The 21,219-nt window shown below is 37.9% G+C and overlaps 1 protein-coding gene across 14 annotated transcripts in view; it reads right to left on the minus strand.

The window, feature by feature from the left end:
• The window catches only part of GULP1 (GULP PTB domain containing engulfment adaptor 1), a 143,783-nt gene that overhangs the window by 89,163 nt on the left and 33,401 nt on the right, over positions 1–21,219 (minus strand). For 3 of the 14 annotated variants that reach the window (XM_041717691.2, XM_041717693.2, XM_030277883.4), the window contains exon 3: positions 20,167–20,223. The exons of 10 other annotated variants lie outside the window; for them this stretch is intronic. The gene's annotated coding sequence lies outside the window, so the exon portion shown is untranslated. Of the gene's footprint in view, positions 1–364; positions 424–20,166; positions 20,224–21,219 lie in introns of all 14 variants that reach the window. One more of the 14 variants, XM_030277871.4, reaches the window with a different exon arrangement.

Raw genomic sequence — 21,219 nt, forward strand, 5'->3', positions numbered from 1 at the left:
CGCTTGCCACCAGAGAGCCATGAGCCTCACAGCAGAAGCTAAAAATTTAATTTTAAATACCATTAGTCTTCACGTTCCGGATTTTTCAATCTTTTTTTTTGTTTCCAAAATGCTTTTATTATAGGTGTGACAAACTTCAGAGAGACGCTCCAATATTTTATCCAAAAAATGTCCTAGTGTAAAAAACCAGTAACACAGCAAGCCCTTATTTTCTGTTATTCTGCATCATTGAAACATGACTTATGTGGGTGTTGAAGTCTAATATCCTTTAATTTAGGAGTTTTGTTTTTTTTTTTAATAGACCAAAACTTTAATGTTCCTGTCAACACAGATTCTGGTTTAAATTTAGAAATATTAAACTTACATGTTTTTAGAATTCTCCTTTGGTAGGGTTTTTCATCTTCATCTCAACTCCTATAATAACTTAAAAATAAAAAATATAGATGTTTTAAAGAGTATATATGTTTAGAGAGGCAATAAAGTAAATTTTTACTCATCACTAAATAATTTATCAAGTTTTTGAGTTTTCAAATTAGAGACTTTCTCTCAAAACACCCACATGTTAGCTCACACTTTTTCAAAGATTTGTAAGGCTAGCTGGCCCTTGTATTTCCACTGCAGGAACAGGTGAAAGTGTGCCAAATACCAAAAAAGCTAATAAAAATCAGAAAACAAGGTTACAGAACTGTGGAAACATCAGTCCCAATAGATCTAGGCCCTTGAATATGCTTTGAGGAGCTCCAGTCCTTCCACTCCTGCAGTACAACTCTGGTGAAGCTGGGCATGAAGCAGCAGCTTCCTACAAAAAGGAAGCAACCCAAAGGAGGGCAAGGACACTTCACTGCTTCAATACTTAATTCAATACTGAATTTAAACTTCAATACTTAATTTAAACCTTCTTTTAAATTTAGTTAGGATTACTTCTGCCTGTAAAAGAAAAAAAAACAGCCTCAAAACCTGGATTGACATAATAAACAAATTAGTAACTTTCCAGTTCTGGAAGTAAATTACATGCAGTGATTTCTAAATATAAAGCCAGATACATAAAGTATGGGAGAATAAATAAAAGACTAATGACAAGACAGTACCTTCAGTCTTAACAAGATTATTATGTGCTTTCATAGCAAGCAGAAATATGGAATGTAATTATTTGCCTCTTTCAAGAGCAGCAAATGAAAGACTGCAGTTCATCTTTTTCTCCAGGAGGACAGGAAAAAATACAGTCCTTTCCATACTTTTTAGGAATGTTAACCGTGGGGAGAGAGATCTTAAAAATAAAGTAATTTATAAATGAAAAAAACAAGTGGCAACAGGTTGCATTTGAAAATTGAGAATTAATTTCTCAATTTTGCGTACCATTTAACTAGTGTCAGACAAAAAAAAAAACAAAACTGATAAATAATATCTGCAGTGCAAAACCACTGAGCTGCTGGCCACAGGTGAATTGGCTTGGCCATGACTCAGAAATATGGAAGAGACTTGCAGTTAAAAACCAGATAGAGGGTTAGTGAGAGGGCGGCTGTGTAACTCTGTCTACACCTCTACTACAAACAGTAACACACACTGCAGAGCTGTCTGACAAACCCATTTGAGGTGGCCTCTGATACTTTGATTCATCTGTTTACTCCTGTTAGCTCTATAAATGCAGGAGGTGCAAGCCACTGTGTATTTCTAATGAGCAAAGAATAAAACCAGTACTTTTGAGCAGCAGTGCCAACAGCAGAAGGAATTAACCCAAGCAAGCACTGAACAGGCACATGATGGGATTTCTTCCAAACATCATTCCAACAGTATTTGTGGTTTGGGGAGAGCAACTGGGAAGAAAGACAAACACAGGAACAAAATCCATCAGATTTTGTTTGTTTGCTTTTTAAATCATAGATTACCTGTATTAAGGCTATTGACAATCTTTTTTGGCAACCACTTCAGGTACACTTATCTCCACCTAGAAATGGTCATGGCTGGGACATAATCTCATTCCTTGTATCCTGCATAACATCACTGGGGATATTCTGCTTGATTACACCAAATTTTAAAAATGCAGCAGGGCATCGAAAAGTTTTATCAACTTCAGCACAGAGATTCCCTGGCTGCTGACACTTCTGAATGACAGAGATATTGATAAGCCCTCTCTTCCATAGGAGAGGCTTCTATTCTTATGGTCATTTAAGTTAAAAGGGATAAAGCAGCTAGAATTACATCTCAAATGGATCTTAAACTAAAGGGTATACTTACATTTTGACCTTACATGTTATGCTAAAAGGCACTACAATGCACACATTTATTTTAATAAAACAACAAAACACTGAAGATAAAAATGTTTTAAAACTATATAATTGCTCGACTTTAAGAGATGTTAAAGCCTAATGCTGAACTAAAAATAACAATAATGCAGCCTAGATGCAGGTTGAAAAAAAAAGATAATCGCCTATAAAGAAGAAATTAATTAGAGATGTGGCAGAATCTTCACCCCCTGCAAACTTTCAGAAGTTTAATGGCCCTGTGAAAAGGAGTGACTCTCCCAAATGGCAGGATGCCTGTAGGAAAGGTGACTGCAAGAAGCTCAAGGTAAAGCACTGAAGCAGACCTGGAAGACATTTTCTATTCTGAATCACTTGGCTGCAGCCTTGCCTGGCTCCTTGCCCACACCACAGGCAACAAAGGAACCAAGACAAAGCAGTGCTAAAACCAGTCTGGCAGCTGGGGAGGCAGAGATTCAGCAGCAGACAGGCAGCAGGGATGGAGGCAGCTCAACACACAGCAAAGTAGAGAAACAGAGCTTTACACAAACAGATCATGGAGCACACAGATTTTTATGGGTGCAGTGGAACACCTGTCCCCTATAAACAGAAACCATTCTTGAATCAAGAAAATCAAATGCACACAACAAAAACAGCAAACCAAAATCCAGTCATGCAGACACCTTGCAGTTAAGACTGGATTCCACTATGGTTTTTGTAGGTTTAAAGATCTATAGGAAAGAATTTCAGAATCCAATTCTGCCCACCTACCTGAACACCATATTCATATATCTTGCTCATACTCAGAACACCATTTGCATTCCCTACACAAATGTTTTTAAGTGCTTTAAGGGAAAAAAATTTATTTTGAATGTACATACTTACTAGGTTTACATGCTTAATATTGATTATTAAAACTTACTACTTCATGTTTTTCTTGAGTTGGACAAGACCTACAGGAATCATTTAGTCCCACTTCTGGCCCTGCATGAACAGCCCCAATAATTTCACCATGTGTCTGAGATAATTGTCCAAAAACACTTGAACTCAGGCTTGGTGCTGTTCCCTGGGGAGCCTGTTCCTGTTCCCAGCCACTCTCTGGAGGAAACCATATCCAACCATGACCCATCATTTTAGTTATCACCCTAGGAGAGAGAAGGTTTTGTACAGTTTTGACTCAATCACATTAAAGTACAGCTATTTAAAAAGCCCAACAATCTAGATGGTAACTTTTGTTTCTTTAAAAACTTTGCTAATGCACTTAAGTTACCAACTACATCACAGGCTGAAAAACATTTTGCAGCAACACAGACATTCAAACACTGCAGAGCTGATATTGCTCTATCATTAGTCACAGGAATAGTTTTGGATTTGATTTAGCAGTCGTGGAGTAGTTGTGCTCCTCACTGCCTTCTAATGAGGCAAAAAAACCATTTCTTCCAACATTTCTTCTTCCAAACATTTACTCCTACTCCCACTGCCCTCCTGCACAGGCACAAACAGCTCCTGTAAGGAAACTGTGTAGAGAACAAAGCAAAAAGCCCTGCAAAGAACTGTTCTGAAGTTTTCTTCAATCACATGCTGATTAGAATCCAAAAATATGTAATTCACATTAGAATCCAAAAAGCAAGGTCTGATAATAAACACTGGAAAGCAGAAGAGCAGCAGGACTGTCTCTGTCACCTTCCACCCTGCCGTGTGCTCAGGTACTGAACTGGAAATCCCAACCTCTGTGTACATCAGAAATCTTTCAGTAAATAACAATCTCTTCTTAGGTGTGGTGACAGTCACACTTCAGCCCACAGACAGGCTGTGCCAAAATAGACAAAAAAGACACGAATTCAACTCATTTACGCTCAATTTGCTGCCTCTAGAGGCATTGTGAGACATCAGCTCTGCTTGACAAAGCCATTTAGATGCTATAGAAGAGACAAATTCCCTGTATCATAAAAATTGTTTAAAGTAACTGAAGCCAGCTCTGCACAGAACTTATACAAAAAGTACAACACCAGTATGTGCAAAATTCAGAGTTCTTTAACTTAATCTAAACACATGATTATATTTTTATTTTGCCCATTATTATTGGAATAGGCCATTAAAACAAATCCAAATACAGAGTCGAGGCAAACAAATATTATGGCAACTCTGATGAAACAAAGCTTTCCCAATGAAACCTTAAATGGCAGTGTTGCCCTAAGTGAAATTGCTTTCTTAATCTTCCTTGAGATTTTAACTTCACTTGCCTGCTGAAAAAGGAACACAAGGGGCATTCCATGTCCCACTGGCCTCTCCTGCAGGTCTCTAAAGAGTGCTTAACACAAACAGTAATTTATGGTATTACACTCTTGGACTACAAGTACCTCATATTCCACTTCAGGGTATTAGGCCAACTGCTGTTTAAATTATGTGTAAACTAGCTGAATCATGGCCCTCCACTGGAAAAGTCTGCCTTGTAGATCATGTCCTTAGGGAATTGAATGCTGTAATGACAACTTACCACTGAGCTAATCAAGGATCAGAAAACAAAGTTACAATTAACTAAAGCAGAGGCACTGAAAAAACAAATCAATAGTGCTGCCCAGCTGAACCAGGTCAAGCATGCCAGGACCTCCTACTATTTGCTACTGCAGTATATGACTGCTAGAGTAAAAATAAACTCTAACCCTCTGCAAAATGACTGAGTTATTGAAATATACTACTTCACTACAGTGAAGTCAGAACTTGTTTGCTATTTTAGATCCCATCACTGGTCAACAACTGATTTTGAAAATGTCAGTGATTAACCTTGGCCCTAAAGGTTTCTTAGTGTTGGTCTATGCATTTTAATGTAATTTCTGCTCTAACTTTACAATGATACACGCTTCATGCGCTCAATAAATGATGGGCACAAGAAGTACATACACCTTTAAATGCCCAAAAACTCATTTTTTTAATAAAGTCTTTATTAATAACACCTTTGTCTTTAAAATCCAGAATTCCACACACTAAATAAGCCTGCTGCAAATCAGCAAAAGAATTTATATCTAAGAATATTATACCAATCTGTTTCAAATAGGTCTATATTTACAAAATGATTCTGTGCTTTGGACTGCTAATGAAACTTATCAACAAGAGTTTCTGTAAATGGGTCTGGCTTTGCCCCTCACTGTGGAAAGACAGACGCATCTGGAAGTCCTGAGTGCAGAGTGAGAAGGTGAATCCACAACATCCATGGAGAGATTTGGAGTTGTCAGACAAAATGAACAAGCAAGTCACAACCATAGACACTGACTTCCTGAAAACCAGCAGTAACTGAAGTCATTCTACGAGATAATGCTATAGCAATAATCCAAAATCCAGGGAACTTTTACTCGCAATACAGCACTTGCATACCCCCTAGAGCGTGTTGCTGCAAAGAGCTCAGGAAGGAGCGGCACCTGAGGGATGTGTTTGGGGAACAAGTGAAGTCAGGGCAGGGCTGTGCAGAGCCTGTGACATCCCTGCCAGAGCCACCCTGGGGTCCTGTCAAACACAACCTTTGGGAAAGCCAGCAGCATTCCCAGACAGCCTCAGCCAGCTTCAGGTCTATGCTTTGAGAGGCACTTCAATGGATTTGGGGATTTATAATCAAATTAATCACTTGCTCTAGAGCACATTGCAGCAACTGAAATCAACCAGCCAAGAGAAAGTTTTAGTTAACTACTAGATTGTTAGACAAATTCTTTTGCTCATCCTTGCTAAAGATCAATAAAAGTTTCATACATTGTTTTAGCTCACCTTCCTTTCACAAAGCTAAACATTCAGGTTTCCAGAGGCTTCTAGTTCTCTACCCACATATACAAGTCATTTAAAGCATTTAATGTTTTTCACAAGTAAATTACAACCAATTTTATAAATAAACTCTTATACACCCAAATTTTGCCACTTTTTTTTCCCCCAGTAAATCAATGGAAACTTCACAACTGCTGCCTTTCCTTTATCTAGGCAAGCCTTTCTGTCTAGACTACAGAGAAGTGAAGCAAGGAGAATGTAGCTCCAGTGGGTTGCAGCAGTGTCTGCAGTCTAATCCCTGAGTTATCAGCTGTAGACAAGGGAGGGATGTAAAAAAGGAAAAGAAAAAGAGGAAAAGCCACTTTGTAAGTGTCATGCCTGCAAGCATTTACTCTCTCATTCAGCAGTAGGATTACTGAAACACAGATGCTTGGACTGGGAGAGGTTTGGTTCAACAACTCAGTTCTGATATACACTCAGTGAGCCTTGTGCCAGAGGTGCTGTTTAATAGGGGAAACAAACATGAGCATCTCTCTAACCCCCAAAGTTTATAAGCCTTTGACTTTCTTAAAGACACTTTCTATGGAAAAGAAAACCAAAAATCCAACTTGAGTCATTCACTGCAGTATTAGAAATCTTCTTCTACTCAACCACAAAAAAATTAAAATATTTTCTTAATCCTTTTCTGCAAAACACTGCACAGCAACAATTTCACCAGCTTACCCTTCTGCATTCCAATTCCTTGCCAAGGTACAGAGCAGACACTAATTCTCATGTGGAATAGATCAATCATTTGCCAACATTTTTGAACCTTTGTTACAGCTGCTTATAGTTTCTGATGCAGCAGAATAAAGAAGCAATGACAGATATAAGTTCTGAACTAGAGTATTATCAAAGCATAGTAATTGCTTTTTCATTTTAAGAAATGTAATGCCAAGAGCTCAATGGAAATATATTTCATGTCATTTAATACAGCTCTGCTGGAAAAGTGTAAATCAAACTAAAACGCTGTGAGCAATAGATCTGTATTTTCAAATAGAAATTCTGATTGATGTATTTCACCATAATTTCCTCATCCACATCTGCCCTACACCAACAAAATAACCACTTAACAGTAGCTTGACCACTTTTTAAATTAATTCCACTAAATATGAGTGCACAGGACATGCAGAATTTGACAAGAACTCCTGGTTCTTTGAGAAAAAACTGATTGGCAGTTTCATAATTATTAGAAGAGGGAAAAAAAAAAAAAAAAGAGAATACTGCAGTCCCACAGCTTGTGGGAAATGCATCTGTAGAAATGGTACCATATCTTGTTTCAGTGTAATCAAGTTCAATCCCCTCTAGTGCAGAACTGAGAATCTGAAAATATGCCCTTTACTGAATGTTTGAACAAGCCATCTTAGTTTGAATCTTGATATTTTTGTTGATTCAGTCTGAGCTATTTAGTTATACTATTTTCTTCAATCCTCTTGGATCTCTTAACTTTCAAATATCGAAACATCAAGGCCTAGAATTTTACCTAATCATCAAGGGAATATTATTTCCCTGATCCATTAAATGAATAAATGGCTTTACATCCTCTATATATTTCTCTCACTGATTTATCTTTTTCTGCCTTACTGTAAAAACTATCTTTGTGAGGAATATGAATTCCTGCTATTTCTTTTTCTTCACATCTGGTTTCTCTACTTTATTCCTCTTCCCCTGACATGGCTGCTTTTTTTTCCCCTTCACTTTAAGGAAAAGACCAGGAACTTGTATTATGCAGTCCTTTGTCATCTTGTACCATTTTCTTTATTACTTGCCACAGAATATTTTTCCCATTAGTTCTCAACTGAGTTTCACCAAAATCAATCCAATTAATTATGTTTTCCCTTTTTCCTAGATCATTAGTCAAGATGGCAAGTAAAGCCAGGTGACACCAATGCCTCTAGCACATTATTTTACAATTTCCTACAGTTAGATACACTTTTTTTTTTCTTTTTCTGCAGTCAGTTGTTAGCAAGAAGATAAAGTTCTTGCATTTAAGGACTTCAAAATAGTTTTTTAACCACAGATTGAAGAAGCATAAATATCCAAGGCTTTTCAGCTACAGCACAGAGCCCACCAATAATAATTGCAACCTGATACCTACTCAGTACAATGAATGAACAAGTGAAAAGATTTGCAAGTACCCAGTTCCTTATCAAAAATGCAATTCTTACCATTAGATCACCTTTTCATCTTCATAGAAACACAAGAAGAAACAGTAAAAAAACAAATTGCAAACTTGATATTACATCATAGTAAATTTCATAGTGAAGTAAAATAGCATAAAATTCACAGTGAATTTTGTTTTATTTTTGTTATCCTCAAGACTTTATCATCATACATGCACTTGATATCTATCCAAGTGAATTTCTGATTTTCACTGTGGTCTCAATTCAGAAAGAAATTAAAGATCATAGTAAGCTTTAACCTCTGAAGCTTCATGATCAAATGTTACTCAAATCTAGACCTATATTCTCTCATTCTAAAGTTTATCTGAGGCAATGGCACTTTTTGTTGATTCAAGAAGCAGAAGAACATTGCAGGCAAAAAGGCTTCAGGACATTGCACCAGGTGCTTAATTATTCTGTTTATGCTACCAGGGACAAAAGTCAGAGTTACCAAACACAATTTACTATCTTTGAATCTTAATATCCCAAATAATTTCATCTAGCAAGTTGCTGATAATTTCAGTTATCCAGGCACTTGCCTCATCAACCCAGTGGTCAAGACCCTAAATGCATAACTAATGATTTAAGTTATTAGAACATAAACCAAGTGCTGAACCATCAGAAAGCTTCCCTAGCAGGCAGTGCACTGCCCCACAAAGCTGTGATTTCACCGCTTGTTACTGTGCCAAACAAAACACGTGTCAGTTTTTGTAATTATACAACGCATCATGCTCACCAATTTCACTTGCTTCTATCGTGCCTTCATTGGCATACCAAGATCATAAATGCTGAAGGTCATTTGTCTAAGAGAATGTGTTCTGGAGCTACAAGATGCATTTTCCCTTGATCTGATGTGAGATGAATCCTGTACCATTTCATCATCATGACAGTCCTGAACTCAGCACACCAATGCTGCACTCACACTGATACTCTACCACTCAACTTTTTCTACTAAAAAAAAGTGTAAAAGGCAGAGGAGTGGCAATTTAAGCTTTTTCACAAATGTATTTTTTTTTCTAAACTATATCTGTGCTTTTTAAGAGTTTTATATTCCAGGCAGAAGATAAAACCATTAACTATTCCACACATAATGACTTTGTGACTCGAGACTGCACAGCTGAGCACCTCCTGTTCCCCTGAAAACAGCAGAAGCTCCAAATTCTCAGCCTCTCCTTCTGCAAGTTTGGGTTTTAAAGCATCCACTCTAACATTTTCTTGTCAAGCAACACAGGATCTGACCCATAAGACAAGACTGAAACACATATTTAAGTATCATTCACAGCTAGATTGACACATCACTCATGAGATTCAAATGCTGTTTAATAAAAAAAAAAAAAAAAAAGTGTAAACACTTCTACTTGGCTTTCCCAGGTTTGTTTGGTTTTGTTTTTGTTTTTGTAACTATATGGTAACAGCATCCCAACTGTGCTTTTCATATTAAAGCAGAACAAGAGAAAAGGTCATACAAAACTCTGGAAGGCAACACTCATTAATGCAGCGTTCAAGGTTAGATCAAAGGGAGCAGTGAAACTGGGATTACACTGACTCAAATGGCTCTACTCCTTTTTTTGCTTATTTGCTGTTCACCCCACAGTGCCTGAAGCTGTTGACACAGCTGCCTGCCAGCAAAATTTAGTTAGAAACCCCTTCATATTGTAGTGTTCACAGTCACTGTAACCAATATTTCAAGAATTATATTTATAGAGCAGCTGTCAGCAAAAGGACTTGGACGTGCAGCAGAAAGTTTACAGCAATTCACTGTTTGTATTCAAGGCACAGACATTGCAGAAACCACACACAGACAGGTTCTTCAATTGAATTACCAGAGAAAGACATGGAAGTACCTTGGCTGTGTTTTGTCCTCATAGAGTTGCCAAAAATCTGTCTTTATAAAAACCAGTACTTTCTCACTTATACAAATCCAACGTAATCCTGCACAGGTTCAGTAATACCCACAATCATAAAATAACACTTAAGAAACTCAGCTTTCAGAATATATTTTAAGCTGTACAAGTCCCAGGATGTAGTATAAATTCTTCCTAAACACTCCATTTTTCCCCTTGCTTAAAGAGAGGCAGGATGCTTCTTTATAATTACAGCTTTGTAGAAGTTGTGCCAGTTTTAGAAGAAACAAACAGCATTTGCTGAAGGCTACAAAACCTATGAGGTACACTATGCTTGACATCATCAAAAAAGCAAAATATTCTAAATAATTTCAACTTGTCTTTTTGAAAACTCCAGGTAAATAACCACACTTGTCCTAGTGGGCTTACAGAGCACATCTGGGGCATATACACTTAGCTTGATTATGTCATTTAAATAAAATTAATTCCAAACCTTAAATCCACAGGAAAGTTTCCATAGTCCCCCACAGCTAAGCAAGCATTCCTTGTTTACCCCATCTCTGTCTATATTCTTCAGTTCATAGATGAATTCCCTATGGAAATTTTACAGAATTTTAATGTGATTAATAATCTCCTCTTTGTTCTGCAAAGTATTTAACCTTCTTCTTTTGCAAGATCATAAAAATAATTATTATAAATAGTTCAACAGACCTAAGATATCCTGCTTTTCTACAGATGAGAATAAAACCAGGAACGTGGTATCTATGTATTTCACATTACAATTTATATACCCACAGAATAATGCTGACAACAGTTTCAAGAAAAGAAACAATTGTATCTGTGGTGCTATGTAAAATAATCCTGGAAAATTAATAAAGCTAATCTGTAAAGGCCTAAAGTAAATTCTACAGTGGGTGATAGAAGAGAGAAAGCAAGGCTGTACTCAAAGGAATTAAACCACTCTGCAATATAAATGTTAGGGTAGTCCCTTAAAACAATAAACTATAGCAGATTATGGAAGGAAGCAGCCAGAACATGAATTAGATATCAGAAACTATATCCAAAATGAAAAGAAACCTCATGACAAGTCTGAGGGATGTCTAAACAACCTGTTGCCCACACAGGCTTTAAATACTGTATGCAACGTGGTGGTAAGAGCTCTCAATGAAATAAAAGGGAGGAAACCAACTAGTAAAAAAAAAAAAAAAAAATCAAAATCCACTAAGCCAAACTATTTTCTTAAGGCTAATTCAGGGAGCAGGAAGTTAGAGTGCTTCCCAAGGGAAACCAGCTATGACTTTTTACAGTTCAAAACCACATTGTCCTCTATAAAAAGAAAAGACTAAGGGGGAAAAGAAAATAAAGTTCCCAAATTAGACACAGTAATTTCTCACACTTTAGGTAACAAAGTATTTGCAAAGCTGATACTAAAGATGTAGTCACTCTTACACAGGGAAGAAACATCCAAGAAGAATATTGCTTAATTCTTCTGCATGAGAGACATTTCTGCCAGGGATATTCTGAAGGTCTGTAGGACTAGGGTAACAAGCAATATACACAGGCTACTACTCCCAGGATGCTACCACTCCATTTTATTCCTGCAGTTACACACATTTTGGTTTGTCTCCCCAGGTATCCAAAGCAGTGCATCCCCACTGACAGGTCGGCAGCTGCAGGACTCCGGAGATCATTCCTTTGTACTCCCCTGCTGATGCTGGGAAGGAGCACAGAGCACTGTTATCAGCTTGCAAAAGTCACTGGCTAATGTGAATGACTCTATCTCTGTGTGACTCACTGATGAGCCTCCACTGCTGTGACCAGGGTTGAATTAACTGCCACAATGAACAAAACACTCAGTGAACCCATCTTATTTTCAGACAATACATTTCATATTTTGTTTTTCTTGGTAGCACCATTACGGTTTTTTTCTGCTCTTTCTACTCTTATTCTCACTAAAAACCAACAATGTGGACAAATTGCATGCTGCAAGAGTGCTGGACAGCAGAATATTTCTTAAAACCCTAAAGAACAACAAAGTGCAAAAACACAGATTTGACAGTTAAGATAAAGGTTTGATGGTTCCTATTTAACCATTAAATGTCATCTGTATCTGAGACACAAAGAATGGAGAGGGTGTGAGCATGTCAAGCTTCATAAATAAGCAAAACACTCCTGGAAATACTGGAAAGAGACTCAAAGGAGTTTTCAGCTAATAGTGGTTGGTATTTAATTGAGTGCACAAATTAAATACGGAGACTGACAGAAACTGGATTATGTTCAGCTGTATGATATGCAAGTATTATGTACAATACAAATCTTTCATTACTATACCTCATTTATTCCCAATATAATATAATCTTCTCAAAAAAATGTTTGCAAGTCATTGAATCAAACCAGTTATCAAAGAAGAACTCCACAGAGTTCTGCCAGGACAGCCAACACACAGCTCCTGGCTTTACAATGGACAGCAAGCCTAGAGCTCATTATCTAAGAAATGATCAGACAAGTTCTCTCTCCATAGCCAGTCCTTGCACACATACAGAGCCCTCACTCTCATGTAAACCAATCTGCAGATAAACATCTATTTCAGATAGTTGTTTACAAAAAAAGGCAAAAGCTTTTATCAGTGCATTTTAATGGGTCTTACAAAAGATGCCACAAAACCAAGAAAAATTCCCTGACCAGCTAATATTTATATGCTGCTAGACAACAGCAGGATGAGAAAGCTTATATGGTAGCAGTAAAAAAACCAAAACAAAATCATGGATTGTTAGAACATTTTAATCCATGAGGAGGTTTTAAAAAAGCTTTTTTTGAACTATGCCCACCCACATGCCAGCTCCAAAACATCTATGAGATGAAATAATTTCAAGTAGATCACGACAGCCTTGTGAGATTGAAAGAACAGTGATAAATCTGCACCAATGCATCATTCTCAGGAAATATATAAGTCAGTGAATTACTTTCCCTTATGTCTTTAGGAGTGGAGTGTGTGCACATATAAACACACATTCCTGTCTGGGTATACAGGCAGGGTGCACCAATACACAATTTCTCTGCAGTGTGTACTTCAGTCTGGATCTTAGCAGTACTGCATCCAGGAGAGACACAAAAGCAGGCAAGCAATTTTCCCTTCAGCTAGTCTATGCCCTGAGTCCAAGTTAGAGAGGGATTGAGACAGGGGAACAATGCAAGGCTCAGAAGCAGTTGTTATGCAGTAAAAACCACAAACTTCTCGATTTAGAAGTTGAGACTCAGAACTCCGTCCTCTGTATAATTTATAATGTAATTACAGTATTGCTTGCAGCTCCGTTTTGGAAAAATAGCTCTGTCTCTCAGAGCTTTTCCCTCTGAAACTGTTGTGCACTGTGCTGAATTTATTCCCTCAGGGCACCTCCTCACTGTAAGAAAAGGTTTATGTTGTGACCCTGGGCACTGCAGGATATACCATTTGGCAAGGATGGTTTCCTCATACAGCTGCTGTAGCCTGGCAAGCTCCTAGCACCGCCTGCATTCCCCTGAAATCCTCCTCATGCACATGGACTGCAGAATTGATGCAAACAGCTGAAGTCAGCCCAGAATGTGCCACACTCATCGTGCAAACAGCAGGAAACACCAGTGGTGCCATGAGGACACGCTGCAAATTCATCCCTCTGGCCAGGAAATTTGGTGTAGAGATGGGAAAGTCACACAAGTGTAAACCCAGGAATCAAACATTTAAGAGAAGCTGTTACACATTTAATGGGAAGTTGCATGAAACACCACTAACAAATTTCACTTGGAGATGAAAGTCACAAAAAAAACCCCCAAAAAACACTCTGGTTGTACTGAGAGATTTCTGTGTGTCCTCCAGACATTATTTGCTACATCAGCGAGTAAAGAAGCTACAGTGATCATAAACATTGTCTGAAGACTGGAGGCAGGGAAGGTGAAGAATAGACACAAACAATGCAGGAAATGTGTGGGAAGGGAACCTCATGTCCATGACTTAAGTAAATTGATTCCCTCTTACCCCACAAAGATTGGGAAACATTATTTTATATTTCAAATAGGATAATTTTATGCTTAGTATCTTAAGCAAACACAGCTGAAAGTTAAGTGAGGAATGTCAAATAATTACCAGCTTGCCAAACTGACACACAAGTAGAAATACAAGGCTGTGCTTAGACTCAACTACTCAACTCTCACTCTAACTATTCACTCCTCCATGGTTTTTAAGGCTTTAGTGAAGCCCAAATCAACGTAAATAAATTGAGACTGTTTTAAAATAGCCAACACAAGCCTCATCATGTATGCTAACTTCTTTTTGACTGAACTTCCAAACATCTGCACATTGGAGGCAATGCTGTGTCCAAACTCACAGCCCCCCTGCTTAAAAACATATTTTATGGCATCACATAGACAAAGCCTGAATGTTTCAAAAAGCAAAAACTTTGTTCTGTGGCTTACAACAGTTTCATTATTAAAAACCTTTGAAAAGCTAGGGAAGTGACTGACCCCTGGTCCTCACCTGCAGAGGAACAGCCACAGGACTATATTTAAGCAGCTGGACACACCAATTTTTCAGTGCAGGTTCTCTAAATGTAGTAGTCCATGAAACCAAAACTGGAATTCAAGCCTCTCTTTGTAAGCCTGCCACCTGCTTGCCTTGAGTTGATTTAAGGAATCACAGTCTTTTTTTCCTTCTATTTAGATGGCAATTTTGATTTAAACATTCTGACAGGTTACTAATTTGGGGCCAGTTTTAAAGAAAAGCATTGTTATTATCTGGTGATAAAAGTTTGATTGTGTTTGTGATTTATAAGAAATTACTTAAAAAGGCCAGGTTGTAGATGACAGACTGCCTACATACTACAGCCCACAGCTGCATAAAGTAATTTCAGCATCACAGCCTTTGAAACATGATTAATGGCGATTTCATCTTTCCACAAATGGCTATAGAAAAAAAACAGACCCGTTATGCCTGGAAAATAAATTTGCCAACAAAAATATTGTAGCCTAAGTCATTTTCTAAATGGACATGTTACTTCCCAGTAATAAAATACACTTGCTCTATATCCAGACAAAGTAGTAAGCAAATGTATTTAACATCAAAGTAGAATTTTGGTTAACTCTTCAGTACTGGGTTTATTCAGGAGAAGAACCTAAACAATTTGAAGTTTTCCAATCAGTAAATAAAAGATTAAGATCTCTAAATGGTACACAATTCAACCTCAGCTAACTGATATCTCTTATCACAACACTGATAGTGAATACATTGGTACAGAGTTGCATTTGGAGCAGCTGATAGTGCCATCACTTCATATGAGAAAATGCACTCAGCACAGAAATCATCCCAAGGATAAAATTTATCTCTAATGATGCATTAGATGCTGCTACTTTAATTGGCACTGCTATCAAAACTCATGAATAAAAGTGATGTCAACACTTAGTAATAGTCATGATTATTGATCAAAAATGCCTTATTAAAATTAGAAGATTTTGCACATTGACACTCAACCAACTGCAAAGGATTGGCAGGGTTCAGACACGAGCCCCTGCCATCTGCACATGAATATGTATCAAGGGTTCATTTGATCAGTAACAAACAACTTACAGTCATTACAAAAACCATAAAGAGCACCATGTAAAGAAGGACTAAGGGAGTTATTTCAGCCTACAGGATCCCTCTATGAGATACAGTGAGGCCTTCAGAATATGCACAGACACTCCAGCAGCACATCACTTCTAATCAAGCCTTGGCACAAATAAAAATCAAATCAGGATGGACAGGCTGAGACAAGAAGTTGCCAACATGAAAGACTAACAGTGCACATCTGAAGGTAAAAAGACTACCCAAAGCTGTAATCTGATCTACTGTCTTTCCCTAAAATCTGAATTGACATGATTTAAACTGGAGAATGTTTCTCTCTTAGTAATTTGAGATCATGCAGTGAACACTGGTGCCACATACTCCTCACGGAAAAAACCTGAACTTTCAGACTGTCTCACATTAAGTTCTTCCCATGTCCAAGTCTCTGCTGGGCTGTAACACCGGGTTTTCTGAAACACCGGGTTTATTGCTATTTCACTATACTTGAAAACACTGTTGGTTATATTATTTTTGCCATCCTGTAAGGGCCTAAAAAACACCTTTGCACAGCTCTTCAGTCACAGCCTAAATTTCTTTAGAGTACCTCAGTTGAGATTAGAATCACACAGGAAACCTTAACAGCTCTGAACTGCTCCTGTGGATCAAAACACAGTGGACAACATCTAAATTCTCAACCTCTATTATATTATTCCATGTCATGATCATGTGATAACACAAAATTGATAGGTAAGGAAAGAGAAGGGAAAAAATATTCCACAAATAACTAAGTGGAATCACAAAGAAAATGAAACCCAATTAAACAGGGACAAAAAGCATCAGGTGTCTAGTAAATAATAAATTACTCTGGAAAAACAATGGCATTTTCTCTACAATGATCATGGCTTTTAAAGACTCTCAGTTGCTCCTCTCTTGGTTCCACTTCATGCATAAGACACAATATTATTTTAAACTCTTGGCTCTATCCTCACTGCCCTTAATTACAGGTATGGTGCACCCAACTAAGAGCAGGACATGAACCACAGCTGCCCTTGCAGATGGAAGCAGTGCCAGGAATGAGGGCCATGGGCTTCACTTCAAATCTCAGGGTTATGCAAATGCCACAGAAGCATCACACAGAGAACTTGATCCCCATCTTAAGGAAGATTGCCTCAGCCAAGCATGACTAAGACTTTAGAAGCACCACCCAGCCTCATCCTGGGTAGTTCATCCTGTTTTTCAGGAATAATCCAGGAAAGAAAAGAACAAAAGTGCAAAACTAAAAGTTTCACAGCACAATGCATGGAACACTGGAGCTGCAACATTTCTGGTATCCATGGCAGCTTTTCAAAATTTTCCTGGCCTTAGAGACATTATCTTTTAAGAAAAACCCTAATTGCCTTTAGACACAGGTGGTGAATAACACTTACCTGACAAACAAGGCAAACACCTACTGCTTCAACTAAGAAACATTTCAGCATTCATTTGTATGAGGTAATATGGTAGAGAAGGTTATCTATAAAAATTGAGACTTCTACCTTGAGATATGTTTCAAATGTCAATAATTATGAGGAAGAGGCGAGGGAGGCAATACAAAAAACAAGACTGCCAAACTACAAATCTACAATCAATGATCAATAACCAAAATATAGTTTATGGAAATAATGTGTGTTTCACTGCATATTTTAAACTAAAATAGATGTATTTCACAGATACTAACAGAATGAAAAAACCCTTTTACAAAGTATGTGGAACAATTACCTTTTTAGAAGTAGTTTGGATGGGTTTCTCATCCATATAATCAGATAGAGATTTTTAACAAGCATAATTTGAGATTTTTAACAAGCATAATACCATATTTGAGGTGGGCAACTTCAATTTTCATCTGAATTTTTAAAAGCTCTCTCAGATTTTTATTTGCCAAATACTTTCCTGAGCTGTAATCAGTGACCTAAAAGCCAGATATTCTCCAACTTTGTTTTGTAAATCACATTACATAAAGCAGAGATAAGCCTAAGTCATAGTGAGAAAATATATTAGATGGATAAAAAACTTTTAGATAAGAGGCTCAGAAATTATCCCTGAATCAAATCTATTAATAGGATTAAATTTAAACATCTCCGACAAACAAAAGTTTCAAGCAAAGCCAAGTCTAGATGCTATACACAGGAAGCTCTGTATAATACCTTTTCAACACTGCACACATTTAAGTAAGGATGCCATGAGGAAGCTGAGTGCAGATACTTGGCCCTGCAGCCTAAAGGACAGTTTCATTAGATGCCATGCATCACTCTTCCCTAAAGACTCCAAGCAACTTCCCACGGCAACCTCATGAGCTCCCTGCGAAGGAAGAGGTACCCAGATTTATGTCCCTCTGGGAGACTGTTTTCAGATTCCACAATTAGAATATTACATAGATTACCTAAAAATGCTTCTCTCCTCCTCTTTAACCCCACTGCAGTATTGACCTCTAAGAAGGCAGCACAGTTCTCCTGCTGCTACAGCTGCATTTCACATGGACAGTCTCTGGTTTTGAGTAAACCCACTTGCACCAAAGTGAGCCATCCCCGGTCAGGCACAGCCAGTACACTTTATCTTATTCTCGTTCCATTAGTACCTCGTCTATCCTGTTGAAACACAGTATTTGGCTTTGCCATAACTTATTTGCAGTGACCCTGGCAAAGGCTGAACAGGCCAAGGTCATCCATCACTGTAAATGCATTCAGTCTCACCTGTCCTAGCTTGCACACTAAGTTAATTAGGAGAGAAAAATTATACATTAAACATCTTCCTTCAACACCAAAGCTTGTTTTGATCTTTCAAAATGGATGAAAATTATCTTCACAGAAATTCAGAGTTCTTACTGTTTATATTCTTCAGTAAATTTACCTTTCTGAAACATCACCCTGATTCTAGAGCTCATTTTGCAGCCAGTAACTGATCTCCTACTCTCTTCCTACACAAAGGCATTTTTATCACCTTTTGCTTTTCCCTCCTTTGTTTTCTTGGTTAAAATCTCTGTCTGTTGAGATAGCAGCAATCAACTTGCACTGACTGATAATGGGAGATCATTATACACAACAATACACAATTTCTGGAGGGGATCTTGCATTACATGCTCTGCACCAGACTGCCATTGCTGCCTTTGGAGAGCATATTATTCCAGTTCAACACCACTATGGTGGAGTTCTGGTGAGGTCATGCTTGCCAAACATAACTAAATGAGGGAATATTACTTCTAAATGCTGTCCAAACAGAACTTTGTTATAAAAAAGGGTCCAAATGTTGCACTGGCTGTATAGAGAGACAAGTAGATTCAAAACGTGCATTGCCACTCCACAGCCTTCTGTGGAGTAATGTTAATCATAGCTTCAGCCCACCAACTTCTTCTTGCCAGGTTAGGGTTTGAATCGATCCCTCATTTCCCAAGGAGATGAAAAGTTTAGCAGGTATTCCCTTATTTGGTGAATTTTATGATTAAACACATTTCACCTAGCAAAAAGAATTAAAGGACACCCCTTTTCACATGCATGTTACAGGGGTGTCTACTTCAAACACAGGTTCAACCCTGTAACCATTCACTTTCCCATGAATATTACACAGTAGTAAAAACCTGCTGGACTCATTTGCACAATTCTATTTTGCTTTTTTAAGTCTGTTGCTAGATATTCTGCCATATTCCTTAAGATGTGCATTGCTTTTTCATTCCTAGAGGCAAAGCATAATATCACATACCAGGGAAAAAAAAAAAAAAAAAGTGGTATAACAATAACTCAGGTTGTATTACAGAACTGTAGCCTTGCTAACATTTCCTAAATTTCAGTTAGACAAAATATTGAATTTACTTTCACAAAGACTGGTAATTTAATTGTAACAAGGACAATCCTCTTGCACACACATAGAGAGTAAAAGCACAATTGCCAAGAGGGAAAAGCCCATCTTTACTTCTGAAGCTTCTCAAAAGCATGTGTGCACCAAGAAATATACTCCAAACCAGGAGCAGCTGTAGCTCCTCTACATTTAGACATTAGTTTGAATCCCCAAGATCCAGGTGTTCCAACCCTACCACTCAGAGTTCCCACAGGGAGGGCTGATGTTGGTCATACAGACACAAGAAACAAACAGTGAAGCCCCATGCAAACCCAACTCTAAGGGAAAAGCAAGGAAACAAACTTCAGACCCAACACAAGCTCCCTCTAATATGCCTGCAAAAACTCCACCTGATCTCTGTTCTATCTTCTCTGGCTGTATGCAGTTCTGCAGGAAATAACCCCATTTAAAAACAAGCAAACAAAAAAAACCACTGACCAAATCACTGTATTTTTCCATTTCAGATTAGAAGCAACCTAAACCTGCAGTGGACAGAACAAACCTGTTCAAAACAGCCAGGAATAAAACCATAATTCATTCTTATCATAGAGAGGAAAAACACAGACAGCATTTTTAAATATGTTGTGATGTGAGTGCATGTATTCACATAGTCTGACAGTAGACGTTTCTCCACAGAAGCCTGGACTGCAAGTGTAAGAAAAACCAAAAAATGCTGAAAGAATGCAGCTCACCTTCTCTTAGGGCACAGTAATGGCCACACAGTCACAGCCAAGAGAAATGTATCCCAACTGCAAAAACATTAAGGGGAAAAACCAGGATACAAGATACTTAGTAAAGACTAGCAAAATCTGGAATCAGCATTTTATAACAGTGAAGTCTTTGATGAAGAAAACTTCAGAGTCCCTTAGTACATTTTTCACTTGTTTTACTTACTTTACTGGCTATTAAGTCACACTTCCCACAGCAGGGGAGAGGGTAGGCCAGCAGAGACAGAACTGCAAAATCTACAAAAGCCATACCTAAACATTCATGAGACCAATATGGGACTCTAAATAAAGCTCCCCTGCCCTCATTTCACCAAGCTACTTTCCATAGTAAAAGAGTAATGTAGCTTTTAAAATTTAAAAGCAGAAACACCCATGCCCAAGCCTGTTACAGCCCAGATAACTTCCTACAGAGCTCCTAACAGAGAAGCAGCCCTAAGCAAGGCTGCTGGGTGAACAAAGGAAAGACTGATGTACCACAGCAAGGTGAAAGGAGACATGAAAACCTCTCACCAGCTCATCAAAGCCTCTGCAGGTTATCAGCTTCCCTAAGTGAGAAATACCCTGGATGTGATCTGAAATCATTAAAAAACATGGGTTTTAATCTCCCCTAACAGGTAACTGGGGTGCGGGAAGAAGATGATAGAAGCCCTTCCCTCTAGCCAAGTATAATCTGAATCCTGCTTCTAATGCACTGCAGCCCAAGAGATAATTTTTTTCCTATTAACAGCTCTCAAAGTAATTGACATATACATGTCGATAATCATTAAAAAGTTATCTTAATTTGAAAAACACTTTTCATTTGGTATATCTATAGGATGAAATTATCACAGCTTTACCAGTTAGTGGCCACATGTCAAAATGGGTTTCCTACAACCAGACTTGTATTCAGAACAGAACCCCAAGGACACCCTTGTGTATCAAGTCTATATCACTACCACAAATAATCACAATAAAATAGGCTATTTGTTGTGCATGAAAACATAAACAAAACTGAACAGATTTACAACAAGAAACATT

Source organism: Taeniopygia guttata, chromosome 7 (assembly GCF_048771995.1).
Source record: "Taeniopygia guttata chromosome 7, bTaeGut7.mat, whole genome shotgun sequence".
NCBI lineage: Eukaryota > Metazoa > Chordata > Aves > Passeriformes > Estrildidae > Taeniopygia > Taeniopygia guttata.